An 18596-nucleotide genomic window follows, 5' to 3' on the forward strand; every position below is an offset into this window, starting at 1 on the left:
TAAACTGACTAAAATGTTGGATATTGTATGTTATGGCTTACCTGGACTGTTACTTTCAACAACACACTTGTTGTGAACTTGACATTATATAGATTATTTTTTCTGGAGTACATTATTTTTATTTTTTAAAATGAGAATTTGATACCTAACAGGATTCTGATAAAGGGTTATTTTGAATTCCTGTTAAAATTTGTGACATTTTTGGACAGTCACAAAAGTCTTCAAAAAAAACCTGAGAGTTCAGCATTGTTCCTGAAATCACAATACTTTGAAATCTGTGTTCTATTAACAGAAATAATTAACCTCCTGCAATGATTGTTTGCTTGGATGGGAAAGGTTGAAGGGCATTATTTTTCAGACTAGAAAATCTAAAACTTACATATTGGGGTTTATTTTGTTTGTTTGTTTGTTTAATTTAAGTAATAGATTTTTTTGTATTTATGATACAGCTTATAATACAGATATAAATACAGATATAATAACACTTCTGATAATTAGTTTAATTGATTCTCCTTTTGCTATATCTTAACACAATTACTTCTGCATATGTGTAATATCACATTTCAGCCACTAGGAAATTGTCTCAGGATAGGTGACAACTGTTTCCAGGTTCATTAACTGTTCTCATGATCATCACCTGAAATGGTTGAATGATCTAATATCATTTTCCTAAAGCCTATAACTTACCTCTATAAACTTACCCTTTACAGTGATCTCCTATATGTATGAAGCATCATTAGAACTCCTTCATACATTTGTAAGAAAGTGACTTCTACCCTAAAGACTCAGTTTTCTACCACAGGAGAGGTCATTTAGTTAAAGGCTGGAATAGACAGTCTTGAAAAAGAGCATAAATCTTTCTCTCTCTTTTTTTACAGTTACGTGCTCTGGACTTAAGTGATACTGTAGGGAAGACAGATATACACTGGTGGTACTAGATTTGTAAATGGGATACATGAGCACTAAATACATAGTCCTAAATACTATACACTACAAAATGTATTAGGCTGAGCAAGATTTTTCTTTAAGTTAAAAGATGTTCTTTCTTCCTGCTAATTTTCACAGCTCTCTTCCACACACCAAAATCTCCTGTATTGCAAATCTCCATGTTTACTTTGAGAGAGTTTAATTCACATAAGGTTCATTTGCTGCCCTCTTTAGCAAATGAAGGAAAATCTAGCACACAACTGATACATTTCTCCAGAAGGTTAGTTACTAGACATACATGAAGTTTCTAACTTGTCATTTCGTTTTAAGCTCAAGTACAGGGGCAACAGGGATTCTAAATGCTAGCAAAACCCTCTTAGTAGCTATTGTGATTGTGTTTATGCAGTGCCTGCTCCATGCTATAAGGAAATAAATGAGAATTTTAAAATAGGTCATAAGTTTATGTTTGACTATTTCAGTCATAAAGGCAATCTGTCAGTTATAAGATAATATCCTGGCCTGCTCTGTAAGAACAATTACTGTCAATTAGTTGAACAGCTGTTAAGCCTAACTACTTTATGAGGAATTATGACCATTTTAAAACATTTTAGTCTGAGGATTAGCTAGCAGCACATTTGTATACAGTTGCCTTCCTCTTTTTTCTGTTATATTTTCAAATGATCCACTGATCACCAATTACAATTCTAAAACTATTTATACATTCATTAGAGATAAATAGAAATTTCTGGGGTTTTTTTCCCCTAGTAACATTGAAGAGTGTGTTGTCTATATTACTTAAAAAGCATATTCTTTTTTAGAAAAAAAGCATAGAATTTTAATAATCGGAAAAAACAAAATTGTATACATTTGTATTGTCAAAATGGGAACTGCTACAAACATAACCCAGTTCTATACTGTTATGACTCAAGTTAAATCTTCTGCCTAGTATGACAGTATAGTATTACATCTGTTCAGTAATCTCAAATGAAAAGGTTACAGGCCTATCTGAGTGCATTAAACATTCAGTATGGAATAACTAGCATCAGTTTAAGATTATTTCCAAATGTAACATATGCCTACATATAATAGTACAACAAAGATTTATTTTAGAGAAACTGTGTAGTTTAGCTAATGTGCTTCATAGATATCAAGCTCTATGTCACATCTTGGCATGATACTTCAGAGAAAAATTGAAAAACAATTGAATATAAGAAGAGCAGTATGACTTGTACTCAATTAATGACTTGACTTTATAGATACGTGTGGGTTTGCTTATGGTAAGTAGGTTTGAAAACAAAGACCAGTGTTTGAAGGTATCAATTGGGGCTGCTTTTATGCAGTCTTACAGATCTGTTTACTCATTCAGATTACAAAAGATGAATAAGTAAAACTATCTAGTAAAGAAAAAAGTCAGTTTCAGGAATTTGTTGTAGCCCCTCATAAGACTTTTCAAAAGTATGTGTTTATTGCTAAAATGGAGGAAAGAAAAAATAACAGGGAGAGGGAGAATCCAATAATTACTAGAGAAGTCATGAAGATATTTATGATCTAGGAGATTTAGGAGATCTGGGGTCTATTTACTATACAATAAATTGAATTATTTCAGGGGACTGTTGGGTTTGTTAGGTCTTTTTTTTGTTTGTTTGTTTGTATGTTTGTTTTTGGGGAGGGGCTTGCTTGGTTTGGTTTGGTTTGGGATTCTTTTTGTCATTTGAATATTATATTACCTTACATCTATTTCAAAGTAAGGATGGCTTATTTACTTCTGGAACAGATAGCTGTTCTTTAATGTACAGAGACAGCATATTGTGCCAAGGCAAAGTATAGTAAACTCTTTTGGCAAAAAGGAAATGGAAAGCCATATGAATTGCTTTTATAGCCATATATAAAGAAAGCAAAAAAATGAATAAGCATTTGTAGATAACAAAACAATGTAAAAAAAAATTGCAACACAAAAGCTTTTGTAAAAATGTCACATGACACAAAGAAAAATGTAGAAATACAGCACTTCTCAGTTAATTTGGATTCACATTGGTTCTGTGGAGGTAAGGTGACGATTAGAACCCAATGACAAATGTGAGAATGCACTAGTAAAAAAGAGATGTATGTAGGGTACTGGCAGAAGTATTTAATAATTTGAAATTTTTAAAAAGGGAGTTGTTTGGGTGGGGGGTTTTACTTGATGAATAGATGAAAATAAAATATATATAATTTTCAAATTTTTGGGGTGTTTTTTCAGATACTTTCCTGCTTTCTCTCCTTTTAAACCAACAAGAGGAGAAAGAGACAAAGAAATAATGAAAAAAATATTTGAAAATGGAAAATAATGGTGGATTTGTGATTTTTTTACACTTTTTATGAAAGGTTTCCTTTACTATGCATAAAACTAATATATTATCAACATTTATTGAAGAAGATTCTTCACCAAGTGTCTTAAAATAATCAAAACAAGTTACTGTTTGATCAGCCTGGCTTATAAATCAGGGGAAAGTATATTACTAACCATAACTTACAAAAAAATATTATAACTTTTTCTCTAAGTCACCTACCTATTTCCATTTCATTCTAGACACTACCAATTTGCTGCTTTAAGTATTCTATACTGCAGTCAACCTATGATAAATAACTTGAGGTAGCTCTGCAGTACATATTCAGGTGGATTCTCTTGCCTCTCCTTTCCTGTGTCTGTCTGCATAATTTCACTATAAATTTGAAAGAATTGAATTTAATGTACTTCTACTGCTTAAAGGATTACAATAATTTTCTATTTGAACTACAAGTATGATCATGGAAAAGGGAACTAGTTAAGAGGATTACTTGTGAGACTGGATTTATATTGAGGCCAATGTCAGGTCAGAGTTTCAGCATTAATTCTGACAGGTCTTGGTTTCATGGCTTAGAGAAGTCAAACCGTTGACAGTTTTAAATGTATCCTTTTGTAATGATACAGTATATCCATAAAAGAAATTTGAAAGTTGTATTCACAAGGCAAGGCCTGGGAACAGAGTAATAGCAAATGTACAACTTAAAAAAGATCCCACTCAGAAAGGCTATTACAGCTATAAATAAGGGAAATGAGTAAGATATAGTAAGGAAATTAAAAGAGGCTTTCAACCACTGTATGGTGAGAATACAAAAATCTTTTGAGAAGTAAGATGTGCCAAATGGAATAGTATAAAGGAATGAAGTTCTGCAGATAAATGCATTTCTAATGACTTTTCTAGAAAAAGTCAGTACCATTCTGACCCTACAATAAACTTTTTCTCTAACATTTCATAATTTGCAGACAGTCTGTGAAGATGCATGGAACCAGGGTGGGTTTTTTGGTGGTTTTTGTTGTTTTCTTTTTTTTGGGGGGTGGGTTTCTTTTTTTTTTAACAAAAAAACAACTTTTCTGCAAGCCAACAAGCTAGAATCTTGGTATATGATTAGCTATAGGAATAATATTTATCACAATCAGAGTACTGATTAGTACTGGTAATGACACCAAGAAAACATATAGTAAATCATAATAAAATAAAGAAAACATGTAAGAATGAAAAGACAACACTGTATGATAGTTTTATTGCAAGTATTTTGCTGTCCTAAATTAAAATCCTAATTTAGTTATTTAAAAACATTTTAGTGAAATCCATAGCATGCTTTCAAATGACAGAGCAAAATGAGAAGTCTGTATTTAAATCATATTGAATGATATCGATGAGTAGTTCTTCATGGAAGTCACTGTCAGAGTCCAGTACTCCCTGACCAGGTTCTTTTAGGTAGCCCACACATGGAAAGTATAAAGTTTGATACCAAATCTATTTATTTGAAGATAGTTGGTGTTCCATGGGAGTTTTGATTTGGCAGTTATACTAAATATACTGTATAACACTGTCGTGATTTAATCCTAGCTGGCAACTAAAGCACCACACAACCGTTCACTCACTCCCCACTGGTGGGATGGGGAAGAAAACTGGAATGGTAAATGTGAAAAAATTTATGAGTCAAGATAAAGGCAGTTTAATAAGTAAAGCAAAAGCCTCACATGCGAGCAAAGCAAAACAAGGAAATAATTCACTACTTCCCATCAGCAGGCAGGTGTTCAGCCATCCCTAGGAGAGCAGGGCTCCATCATGTGTAACAGTTAGTTTGCGAAGACAAAAGCCATAATTTTGGATGTTGCCTCTCTTCCTTCTTCTTCCCCCAGTTTTATATACTGAGCATGACATCATATAGTATGAAAGATCCCTTTGGTCAGTTGGGGTCAGCTCTTCAGCTATGTCCCCTCCCAACTTCTTGTATGTCATCAGCCTACTCTCTGGTGGGGTACAGTGATGAGCAGAAAAGGCCTTGGCTCTGTGCAAGCACTGCTCCACAACGACTAAAACATCCCTGTGTTGCCAACACTGTTTTCAGCACAAATCCAGAATGTAGCCCCATACTAACTACTATGAAGAAAACTAACTTTATTCCAGCCCAAATCAGCACAACATAATACAAATGTAAGTTAGGCTTAGGGAAATATAGCAAAAATTGCAATACGCCATTCAATCAGTACCAGTATGATCCCTGTTACTGGTCTCTGTAACATGCTCACTGCCACAATGCTGGATGACCCCAGTCACCACAAAGGAAATTGTGGGTTGAAACTGCGTCAAGCCCCTTGCTCTCTTCAAAATTATTTTGCTAGTTTTCTGGGGTTTATACTCTCTATTAGGTTTAGCCATGTATTCAAACCCCCCATGCTGATCTGGCTGACCCAGAGAGACTTTCATACTTCTAGTGAACTCAGAGAGAAACATTTACACCACCAGTTGTTCCACTCAGTTGTTGATAACTGTTCATCTAAACCAAAGGCCATTGTCTGGTTCCCTTTGTGTTGAGATAAAGTCAGCTTTGTATCAGATATGGTCAGTCACTTCCCACATTATTCACTGACCTTTGTGGGCACATCACCTTTGTTCATCTCCTCTGAGCCTTCTCCCATTGTATGTATTTATTGATCAGTCACAGTCACCCTCATATGAAAACATTTCTTATGATTAGTATTGTCTTCTTTTTAGATTTTTTTTTTTGGGGGGGGGGGAAGGGGGGCTGGAGGGAGGGTATTAGATATAAATCCAATCATCATGAAATGTACAGTTTATGAGAAAAAACACTATGAACAAATTACCATACTTTTTGAAGGTTTTTTTACAGTTATACATAAATACTAAGAATTTACATAACTGTCAATATACTATTACTCTTTCTTGAGGCTGTTAACTAGCTTGTTTATATCCACAGCTGACAATTGTCCATGACTTTTCTGGTAGCTATTCATTTAACATTTGATGACACTCACTGAAACCTGAAAATTTTTAGGAAATGTATCAAGATTTGTATAAGCTATTTATAAGCTGGAAAGAGTTGTGTGTAAGTTTTCTGGCCAAATATTTTCAACCCTGCATCCTCTTAACCTTCTATCTAGATATCAGAAATCAGATTTGAGGAATTGAACATTCTTTGTTTATGGCCTAGGCTGGCCAGTCATAAACTACTTCATACTTGAAAGCTACATAAGCAAGTTTGACAGACCCACCAGCTTTAGCACAGAAGATAATGAAGTTAATATACAGCTCTTGGTTCAGATTCTGTTAGAACATTGCCAGATCTTGCCCAAATCTTAACTTTAAGAAAGCTTGTTGTGTCAACTTTTTCTGTGGGGATCAATTGTTCAGAGAAAAAAAAATCCTAATTTTAGATAAGTGAGTAAAACCATGGCAGCTAAGACAGCTGAGTTTCTGTCCACTGCTTTTGAATATTCTAAGTGTTGTAACCCTAGCTGTAAGGAGTTGCAGTTTCAAATCTTAACAAGGATATCATGAGAGCAGCAGCAAGAGTAATTTATGATTTATTAAGTTGGACGGCTTTTAGAATCTGAAATAAACACCTAGGACTAGCATATTGCTGCTTTAACAGTTATGCTTTAAATGTGAGCAGTGTCTGTTAACATTTGCCACTCTTACTGAACTAGAATAAAGCTGCATCAGGGGGAGTTCAGACTGGACATTAGGAAAAGTTTCTTCACTGAGAGGGTGTTTGGTCACTGGAACAGGCTGCCCAGGGAAATGGTCATGGTACCAAGCCTGTCAGAGTTCGAGAACTGTCTGGATGATGCTGTGAGTTGTATGGTTTAGTTTTAAGTAGTCCTGAAAGGAGCAGGGAGTTGGACTCTGATCCTTATGGGTCCCTTCCAACTTGACATACTCTATGATTCTAAACCCATGAAGAAAGAGAATTTTAAAAGATCACAGAGATCCAGAGGATCTTTTTGACAAACCAATATCCTCTTACCCGTTGTTCCAATTGGGATCAAAAATAGAATTTGTGAAGAAATAATTCTTAGTGAAAGCACGGTATGAATTTTGAAATGTTTGGGTCACAGCCATGCAGCTAACCTTCACTTTCTTCACTCCCTTCTGGTAAATTCGTACCATTTTTGTACTTTTTTGCAGGAGGTTTGAACAAGATGACATCCAGAGTCTACTTCCAACCTTCTGTGATTCTGTGAAAGTCAAAGATAAAACTAAATTCAAATGACACTTCTATATGTAGAACTGGGTATTCTATTGGCAATAACCTACAACTGTAGATTGACATTAATATCACATCCTTGACTGTAATAGTTTAGCTTTGATCTCTGATTCCTTATTTCAGATATCATTCTTATAGATTTTTTTTACACAAGAGACAAGACCCAGTGTTACAGATCTTGATTTGCAATGAAATAATTTGTCTCTTCTAACATCCCAACCTTCCAGGTGACCTAAAAGCCAATAAAAATTCAGCTACCATTGCAAGAAAAAAAATTATGTAAATATTATATGAGGTTATGTCATAATTAAAAATATAAGGTTACTTCAGAATTTTTTAATCTTTATTTCTACATGACACAATACACTAGACTATGTAAAGAATGATTAATAAAAATAATAAGCAACTTCTAGACTAGGAGTACTGAAATGTCACACTTTATAGATTTTAGAAATGTATCTGCATTATTTGTATAATGCAGAAAAACAACTTTATTTTGCATAAAAAACCTTGTGAAATTAATGCATTTTCTAGAGAACAGATTAGAAACATTGTTCAGATGTGCAGATTTTAAGCGCCAGTGGTGCTTAATTCTGATAAAGGACCCTAGGAAGTAAAACCAATTTGTGACAATTGAATTTCACAGATGGAAAAGTGGAGTAATACTATTGCAAAATGCAAGATCATGAATTAAATCATACATCAAATAAAAGTAACTGCAAATGTCTCAAACGGATATTGAAATCCCCAAGTATAGCTCATGTATTGCAATGTGTTAAGGAAGTCAACAGATGAAACGTTCTAAAATGCTACTGCTTTTGAATAAGAATGCTTATGCACAAAATAAGCTGACAAAATGCTAGAAAATTTACAAGGCCCAAAAGTGAGAATAAAGCCTAATTGGTTTTTAAATCTCAATTATGTGAAATGAATTGTCTGATAAGTAAGTCAATATATTTAAAACCAATTATTTTTTCTTTTAATGCTTTTTTTGGGGGGTGAGAGGGATGTGTGTGTGGGGGGAGAAACACAACAAAATATCCTGTGAACAGCTAAGTAGGATTTTCTAAAATTAAATGGCTGCATTTTTATCAACATATGTACATTCCTTCAGAAAAGAAATTGCTTACGAACTAAAAATATTTTTTAGCTTCTACAATGTTGATACAGCTTTCAGAAAAGCTTCAGAAACCATTTTACAAACAGTAAAAATTTCAAGTTTGAAATTCAAACAGAATAAGTCTCCTTAATATTGAAGACTTTTTTCTTGTGACTGATGCTACTTGTATCCCAGGCTAAAAAAATCTATAATTTAGATAAAAATGTCCAGTGTCTTAATTTCAAATGTTGCATAACATTTATAATGCCAAAATAAGAATAATGAAACTCGGCAACCCAGAAACTCATTCCTTAATTCTTAAATAATCAAGTTTTTGCATTTCAGTTCAGGATTTTGCTTTGTCTGATTGCAGCTAAGTCAGCTTTTGAGGAAGCTCTTGCAATGCAGGTGGTGAGCAAGAACTTCAGTGAGCAAGGCCTTTCAAACATGAACAGGGCCAGAGAGATCTTGGAAAGCAGGGAGGAGGCTTCAGAACCTGGAGGCAATACAGAGGTTTTTTTTTACCTTCATAGTCAGAACAGTATAGTTCTTTCAATCCAACAGACTTCTGAAAATTGCTGAACCACAGGAAATGTTATACAATTACACAATGGGTATTGGTAATGCTATCTAAAAAATCCTCTTCTTGTCTGATCACTCTAACTTATAAGTATCTTGTTCTAATAAGCCTAGAAATCTAAAACAAATTTCGTTCCTGAAAAAAATAAAATTAAAAGGGGGGTATCTATTTCAAAGCTGTAGGTCAGCAGCTATCAATCTGTTTCTAGGTTTAGAAGTTCTGGAGAGATTTCACTATTTTTTACTATTCTTTTAATCTTTGTCAGATGTTCTAAGGGTTTTGGTTTGGTTGGGTTGGGTTTTGTTTTTTGTTTTTCTGTTTGTTTTAAATTCCGCTCCAACCCACCCCACCCCACCCCCCCACTGCCCCAAACTCTGCTGAGTTTTGCCAAAACCTACTGGGAAAAATGAAGTGCTCTCAGCAGGAAGCATTGAACCAGTTTCTGCTGTGCTCTGACAATTAGTCTGCATGCTTCCCTCAGAGATGAAAGCTACTCTGGCACATGCACCTCTTTCATGAATGATCAGGAGAACAGCAAGGAATCTCTTACAATTGTGTGAGAAATTAATTTCCTAAGATCATTATGAGAGTCTGAGTAAAACTTACGCATTTTATCCATCCAAAAACTACCATTAGAGCAATGTTGTTTTGTGGAAAGAAAACCAAAGTTCAGATACCAATGTAAATTAATTTTGAAGCACCAATAATCTTTTTCCTCTGAGCCAAGAAGTGTTGTTGCTTTGACTAGTAACACAAGTATAGTTGAATGAAATTTGAATAAAAGCAGCATGAGGTGCAAACCATATCTTTTCGGGAAATTAAATAAAAGCACAATCTTAGCAGAGTTTTACAAACCTTTCTGTCCTATAGTGTGTTTCTGCAATTGAAACAGGTGACAAGATACCTGCTTCCTCACAAGTAGAGTTTGAATACTGTTCTGGGAACACTAAGACCATTATGTCAGCAAAAGATAACTCATTGTGATCATTATTTGTGATGAGAATCTGGAGAATAATGTTGATACACTTCTTTTTTTTTTTTTGCTATCCACAGGGTTTTTTCCCCATCATCAGCTAAAATCTGCTTTTGCGGATTATTTGTAGAGTCTTGATTAATCCCTGAGTGTCCATTTCAGCTGAGGTTTTAGGAGAACTGCAAATTCCTTTCTAACATTATACTTCTTAGCTCTTCATATAATTTTGACATCAAGACTGAAATTCTTTTATATAATCCACATGATACCTTCTTCAAAATTTAGATTAAGATTTTATTTGTCTCATCTTGACTAGTGGAAATGTTGGCTTTTGAAACTATCTTATTTTTCCGTGCTATATGTGAAAAAGATTTTCCCTGTGCACCTTCTGCAGCTTAACTCAGATAGATAGAACTCAGGTTATGTACAGTGACTTGTAAAGGCTTGGCTAATATTCAGAGTGTTAATAGTGACTTATAAAGACCTAGGAGGATTTAATCATCTGCCTATTTACTCGTTTTTTTTCAAAATAAATATGGTGAGAATCATAAGCTTTCTCATTTTTCATTCTTATCCCTGAAATATACATACCCTATATTCTTCGTTCTATGAATTCATATAAGAATTATCATGGAAGCAACAAAAAACACAGACAATGGTACATAACTGTCATAGGTGGCATTAATTACTTTTTTTTATTATTCTTCAAATTATTCAACAATACAGCTAACAAGTTAGATAAAAAGCCTAAACTAAATTCCCCACGATTAGAAACAAGCTCTTCAAGTAAGTCTAGATGACAGTGTAGCTGGACAAGCAGTAGGAAGGTGGTTTCATTCTTGTTGTCTTCATAAAGTAGCAATTTTCAAAATTCTAGCAAAGATAAACCTGTTATTCAATTTCTCTGGTTGCCTAGATATACCATTGTACACTTGGTATTGAATATATTAAATCCTAATATTTTAAGTAGAATAGCTCTGTTACTTCTATCATTAAACAGAAGGTTTTGTCACATCTATTAGGAATTTTCAAATAAGGCCTATCAGGAATATACATTATAAACATTATTACTTATAGTGACTATGCATTCCTTGAGTGTATGCACTTCCCCCCAAGGGAAGTGGTTGAGCCACCATCCCCAAAGGTATTTAAAAGATATATAGACAAGGTGCTTAGGGACACAGTTTAGTGGTGTACTTGGCAGTGTTAGGTTTACCGTTGGACTTGATCTTAGTCTTTTGCATAGAATCCATCAGATTCCATGATTCTACAATTCTATTTACACATTAAGAATGAGATATCATTACTATGTTAACCTAAATATTTATATGTTATTACATATTGCACGTGCTGTTAGTGCATGTTTGGCAGCTATGGAATATTAAAAAAAAAAAAAAAAAAAAAAAAAGTAGTTGTTGAATCTGAGTTCATAATGCCTAGGATTAACTAAAACATAACTACTGAACTAATAATTATCATTCAGGCCCTTTAATATTGTGAGTCATAATATTTAATTTATTGTCATTATTCACAAGTCCAATTATGTTGCTTTTATTTATAATACATTTCAAATACTAGTAAAACAGCAGTCATATATTCTGGACATGCATTCTGGGTCATATATTTTTGGAAATTATTTTTGCAGGTAGACATAGACATTGTCTTTTGCTTTGTGTTTCCCAACTCCTTGAAACAGTGTAATCATATTCTACATTACAAGCCTGAATACCTTCTCCTAGTAATTGAATATTTCTAGAGCTTGTTGTCTGGTTTTGATGCTTAATGGATTTGTCTGACCTATCCAAACTATCATTTTTATCTAGCCTCCAGAACATGTGTCTGCAGTCTGACTGCCTGTTCAGAATGATCCTTGGCCTGACATCACACAGATTGTGCTTGAGAACTAACTGCTAAAGTATGAGTTGGTAAAGGCCACAATTGTTCCAAAAACCAACCTAACAGTTTAATGGTATAGAGGATCAATGTCTTTCTCCCACTTCCAGAATTGATAAAATAAACTGATACTTGATCATTACTATAGACATAGCTATTGTATCTTACATTTTTTACTTGCTACCATATTACTATATTTTAGTGTTTAACAAGCTCCTAAATAACGCTGATTAATTCTTAAATATTGATAACTCCAGGTTCTTTACAAAAGTGAAACCATAGCCTTGTGATACTTTCTGAATACTTTTATACAAATTCAAAAGAGAACTGAACATTCTTTTAACATCTGGCTTGCTCCCATGCTGATTCATTGTTCAGTTAAGTAGGATACTTAGACGTCACCAGCAATCTTGACTGCAATATCAAGCAATCCTTGACTAATATGGTTCGTTAGGAATGAACAAATCATGCTAAAACTTTCTCTAACATATCATTGAGGCCAATTCACTGGACCTAAATTAGCTGGAGTTTACAAAAATTAGTTTTCAAGATTTATGCTAGTTTTCAGGCAGATTGGACTTAAGTCCTTTGCTTTAATTAGGGAGCAATTCTGTTGAATACAACAGAGTTTAACTCCTTGAATCGTTTAGGAAATCAGTTCTATTTTAGTTCACATTTAGTTCACAGGTATGTCTGTTTTCAAGCAATGTGGAGCAATAAGAAAGGATGTTTAAAGCGAAGCAGTGGAGCTACCTGATACCGCTACCTGATATTCATTCTATCCTTCTTTCGGGGTTTTTACTGCAGACTAGCCCTACACATGGATCAGCCATCCATTAGTTGCTGGAGTGCGCAAAGTACAGCGCACATTCTTGCAGTGTTCATTTCAAGTTTGTTTCATGTGAAGGTTCAGTTGTTCTGAGATTGCTACATTATGGGAACTAAAGTATGGTATGTGGTGATGATGTGGAGTTGGCTTCAGAAATATCTTTCAGATCTTAATGAAAAGATTACTGTAAATGCACCTATAAAATATCTGCTATTGGAACTCGATAAATGCCAAAGAAATAGAAACAAGGTGATAATCAACTTAAAATTGATTTGTGGATCTGGGTGTCTACTGCAATAAAGATCAATTTGCTCTGCACCAGAGACTTACGTTCTTAATATGGTTCTCGATTTTGAATGCTAGAAGTGTAAAACATATAGAAGAATGAGAATCTCAAGAATACACCCACATGGTATTTAATATAAAGTTGATATAATTTAGTATAAGTTGTCTTAGTGACTACTTTCTAAATTTAGAAATACTACTTCTCCTAGTAGAAAAAAAAAAAAAAAAAAAAAGAAAAATCCTAGAAACAGGACCAAAGAGAGAATTTTTTGTGAAATCTCTTATTATTTTTATCTGTAAGAAACTCTATGATATCTGAAACTGAACTTTTCCAAGTCTAGCAATTTCAATATCTATTAATTTGTGTTGTAGCATATTCATTAAAGTTTTAGGCTTTTAAAGACAAATATCAACTATAATCAACTATCCAACTGGATCTAAATATTCCAGTCAGATTTTAAGTAGAGTTGAAGAATGAAAAACATACTGAAAATATGTAGTCATAATAGAACATTTGTTTAACTTTGAAAATGACTTCATTGCAATATATAAACCAAAAAGCTAAAAATACACGAAGAGTCAGATTAAGTGTAAAATCAGGCATTACTGGACACATATACGTAGTTTTACATATGGAATTTTTCATGGTATAGTAATCTATTCAATTGAGAAACGCTAACATTCAAGGTCTAACTGTACTTATGGTAGAGTGCTCATTACTGCACAACCTATTAACTTTTTCTTTTTTTGTATAGTTTTAGCTATCATTCACAGAGGTCTCAATTCAAATTCAATGAAACTAGTCTAAATATTCCAGTCAACTGATTGTTAGGTACTTCACATATGTTGTGATTTGTTATATTATAAAATGGGCTGATATCACCATAAGTGATTTAATTACTTTAGTAGTACTTTGATCTGAAAATATTTCATTGTTCATCCTTTTACAGAAAAAGAGTACTGTTTTCCTAAGGAAAATCAGGTAAATTTTCTAAAAAGTAACATTAGCATATAATATTCAATTATTTTGGATAAGCAAATTCTTCAATTGAAGGAAAAGAAATTAAGAACTATCAGCTGACCTCACCTCTCTGATGAGGATTTACAAATTATATTCTAATATTTGTATTTTTTTTTATATGAAGAAACAGTAATAAAAAAAAATAATCTCTAAAGTCCATGTCTGATATTTCAAAGCAGTAATACCTCATTCATGAATCAAAATGTATTAACATTAAACACATCAAACAATGTTTTAGAACAGTTCAGTATTCAACATGAAAGAAGTAATAGGGAACACAGAAGGTAAACCTAGTGTGCTTTCCTAAGTACTGTTTAATACAACAAACTCTGCATTGAATGATATAATCAGCAACACAAATGATACTATCTGGATAGCAGTGGAAATTATTAACATAGGAACTGCAGAGAAGCAGAAACCACAAGGCAAATCCAGGAGTAAACACAGTAGTAGTACAATTACCTAAATATTACTTAAGTAAATTAGTATGTAGATTAAGGAATATTAAGTACATGATGGCTGCTGTTAGATACTCTTCAATTCTGAATCAGGACATATAACTAGAATCATGGCAAAGGTTGTTTTGCCTTTTATGTTTTCTAACTTACTGCTCCATGTAACAGTCACTGATCCTATGTAAAAAACTAATCTTTAACTATGCTGTACTGAGGTATTTGCCCAACGTACATGGTAGCTGTAATCTCCTATTAGTCTTTAGTGTCCTGTACTCACAGCCCCTCTGACCTCAGCAGGTCACAGCCATATTCACATTACAATCAGGGGCTTCATCATGATCTTTAGAAAGAGAACTACAATAAAGAAAACAACTGAAACATTTTTTTTAATTATTATTATTTAGGTGAAACCATGGCATTTGAGACAAAACACACTTTTTCTAGCATCTTTTTCACTCCTGTGACTCTTCGGACTACCTTTTCGGCACATTTCTAGTCCTTACACTGGTATGTGCTCATGTTGAGCACACAAAACTGTGAGTGAAGTAAATGAGAGCTGTATAGGATTTAATAGGCACACAAGACTGGGTTTCAGTAGCAGGGCTGTAGTGTGATCAGCACATGAGCCACCTTCTGTTCCTCATGGATGGCTCCTGAGAGCTCTGGAACCAACCTAAAGAGTGGTGGGAAAACCTACCTTTATGAAAATCAAGACATCAAGCCAGAGGAGCTCATGACACTGCTCAGGCATATGTACAAGAGGCACTGGTAACTGCTTGGGGGTGGAGACGTGTTGCGGGGGGCATGCCATGCCACAGGGGTATATCCTCATAGGGCATATTGTGACATAGGGCATATCCTCAGAGACTGTGGCCATTGGCAACCCATATCAGGGCCGTAACATCAAGGAACTGAGCATCAGGAATTCATTAAGCACAGAGCAGCAGAAAAAATTGTGCTACATACAACACCCCAACCCCCTGCAACCACCCTGAAAGAATTGGGACAGACTTCAAACAGACATTTGGGTGTGGAAGTAATAGGTGTTTATGTACATTTGTTTCATCATTTGTGTGATTCCTTTTCTCAATAACATCACTGAACAGAATTTTATGTTGACTGGTGTACTGCTTTTGTCCGGGATAGAGTTAGTTTTCTTCATAGTAGCTAGTATGGGGTTATGTTTTGGATTTGTGCTGGAAACAGTGTTGATATCGCAGGGATGTTTTAGTCACTGCTGAGCAGTGCTTACATACAGTCAGGTCTTTTCCACTTCTCACAACACGCCACCACCAAGTAGACTGGAGTGGTGCAAAAAGTTGGGAGGGGACACATCCAGGAAAGCTGACCCCAACTGACCAAAAGAATCTTCAATACCATATAATGTCATGATGAGTAATAAAAAGCTGGGGGAAGAAGGAGGAGGCAGGGGGATGTTCAGAGTTATGGTGTTTGTCTTCCTGAGTAACCACTGCACATGATGAAGCCCTGCTTTCCTGGAGATGGCTGAACATCTGCCTTCCAGTGGAAGCAGTGAATTAATTCCTTATTTTGCTTGTGTGTATGGCTTTTGCTTTTCCTATTAAGCTGTCTTTATCTCGGCCGGTGAGTTTTCCACATTTGCCCTTCCAGTTCTCACCTCCGTCCCACCAGGGTGGAGTAAGCGAGAAGCTGTGTGGGTCTTAGTTGTCAGCCAGGGTTATACCATGACAGCTAGCAATAAATTAGTCATGTAAAATTCCCTGACTTGATACCGTTATGCCTACAAAGATACATTCTGGATTGGTAAGTAAAGTACTAGCGATCAGAAAGCCCTGATAACTTCAGCTCTGGCTGTGTCACCACACTTCCTGTCTATAGATTATAGTATAACTATAAGGTATAAATAAGGATTCTGTATTTTGAGGTGCAGATAAATTTGCTGGCTAGCATGTTCAAAATTCCAGATAATCATATTAGCAAATTAAGAATTCAAAAATCTCTGTTTTGAATAGTGTATTGTAAATAAGGAAAGGATTGTTTGCAAAGAATGAGGATTGGCCTAAATAATGCATCATTTCTTAAGAACTATGAATTTTGTGACAAAAAATGTAAAGGTACAAAAGACAACTTTGTATGTCAACAAGACAATTAGTGCATACTGTAAAACACACAGAGCGTGGAAGTCAAATTGCACAAGACTGATTTGTAGCATTTCCTATACTATGTGTACATGTTAAGTAATACTTAAATATGATGGGTTTAAATATGCATTCAAAAATAAAGTGAGCATGATATCACAATCCCAGGGAGCAGCAAGTGTCACCTGTCCTGCAAGGGAGAGGTGCTGAGAGCAGGGAGTGATAGTGACCTCGGTGCCAAGGGACACCACCCATACAAGAAGCATAGGGTGGGTCTGGGGATGGCACTCAGACCCAGCCAACAGTCCAGTCGTTCCCAGGCAGGTCCACAGTGAGGAGACAGGTCCTGGGATCAGGCCAGTAAGTCAAATATTTGGGTCATGGTTGAGCCCCAGGTAAACAAGTTATAAGGTTAGGCACCAGCCTACTTACAGCACAGCCCAGGTGAGGACCAAGGACGAGAGCCTGAGCCTAAATTCAGCTCCTGAGCAAGGTGGGGAACCCCCAGAACACCACACTCCACCCACCCACCACCATCTCCCTCAGCACTTTTCACGGCAGTTAGAACCAAAGTCTCAGCCTCATCGTACCAGGGCTGGCCTTTACATACCGGCAGGCAGTCCACAAAATGTGCACGTAACGTGTGGGGACATGGCAACAGGAGGTTCATTCCTGGCCCCAACATGGTGACATGATGTTCTTAAACGTCTTCTGGTTTATTATCTTCTTTGGTAGATACTTTTTCTTCTAAGAGGTTTTTAAAGTCTGATATCTTTTGTGGAGATGTACTTTATTTTTGTCATTATTATTTAATAACTCTTATTAATGAAAAGAAAATAATCTTTAAGATACTGGACTAGAATGCAAATAACTTGGGATTCATTTTTGCTTTTAAGACAGTATTAACTGTTACAATGTTACTGATTACTTATTTTAAAATACAAATATTGTGAAAGAACACATTTTACCAGTGAAACCGAAGCCTGTATATGATACCAGAACTATGCACAACCACATGAATGAAGGGAAAAATATATTACAAGTGGGCAAGAATTCTTCTGCATTAGACATGCAATAGCTTTCTTTGTGAAGTGTCTAAAAAGAAAAATAACATTTTATAAATATCTGTTTTAGTAACCCCTGAGAAAATCTCATTATGAAAAGGTGTGTCAAGAGGTTGCTGAATGTAGGGTTTCTAAATATACAGTAATACAGAGCGTAGACTTCCACTCCTGAAAATAGTGACAGGTGTAACGGTAGCTATAATGGATATAAGAGTTTGACACTGATACCTTAAAAGAAAAAATGCTAAACGATCCGAAACTGCACATTTGATGGCGTATTATTTGCCGAGTATCATCAAACATCATGAGATTCTGAAGATAATGGAATGGCATCAAAATTCAGAGACTATAAGTATTCTTTAAGAAGGCTAGTAGTTTTCTTGCAGATCCATGTTCTTTCTTTTCTTTCCTATGGGGAATTAGCTCCTGGGGTGGAAATATAAAGACAGAGGAATTAAAAATTAGTATATGTGCCTGGATGGGGCATTAGGTGGTTAGAGTACTTCAACTGTTTGAAGGCAGAATCAGGATTCAGTAATTAAATTAAAGCAAAAATTATTCTGCGAGGAGGATCAGAATGTAGTTTTTACACTTTCTGAGTTTAATAATTTAAGCCTCAAGTCTGTTACTCTTACTACTATTTAGTTACTATTTAGTCATACTCCACACCTTTCTGGTTTCTTCAGAGGCTTAAACAGTGCTGGTCACTCTGCTGCACAAAGGTCATTGGGACAGGTTCATATGCAGAGTGATTTACTAATCTAAACTTTAGATGTTTCCATCCCAATTTAG

Source organism: Falco naumanni, chromosome 6, assembly GCF_017639655.2.
Source record: "Falco naumanni isolate bFalNau1 chromosome 6, bFalNau1.pat, whole genome shotgun sequence".
NCBI classification, from domain to species: domain Eukaryota; kingdom Metazoa; phylum Chordata; class Aves; order Falconiformes; family Falconidae; genus Falco; species Falco naumanni.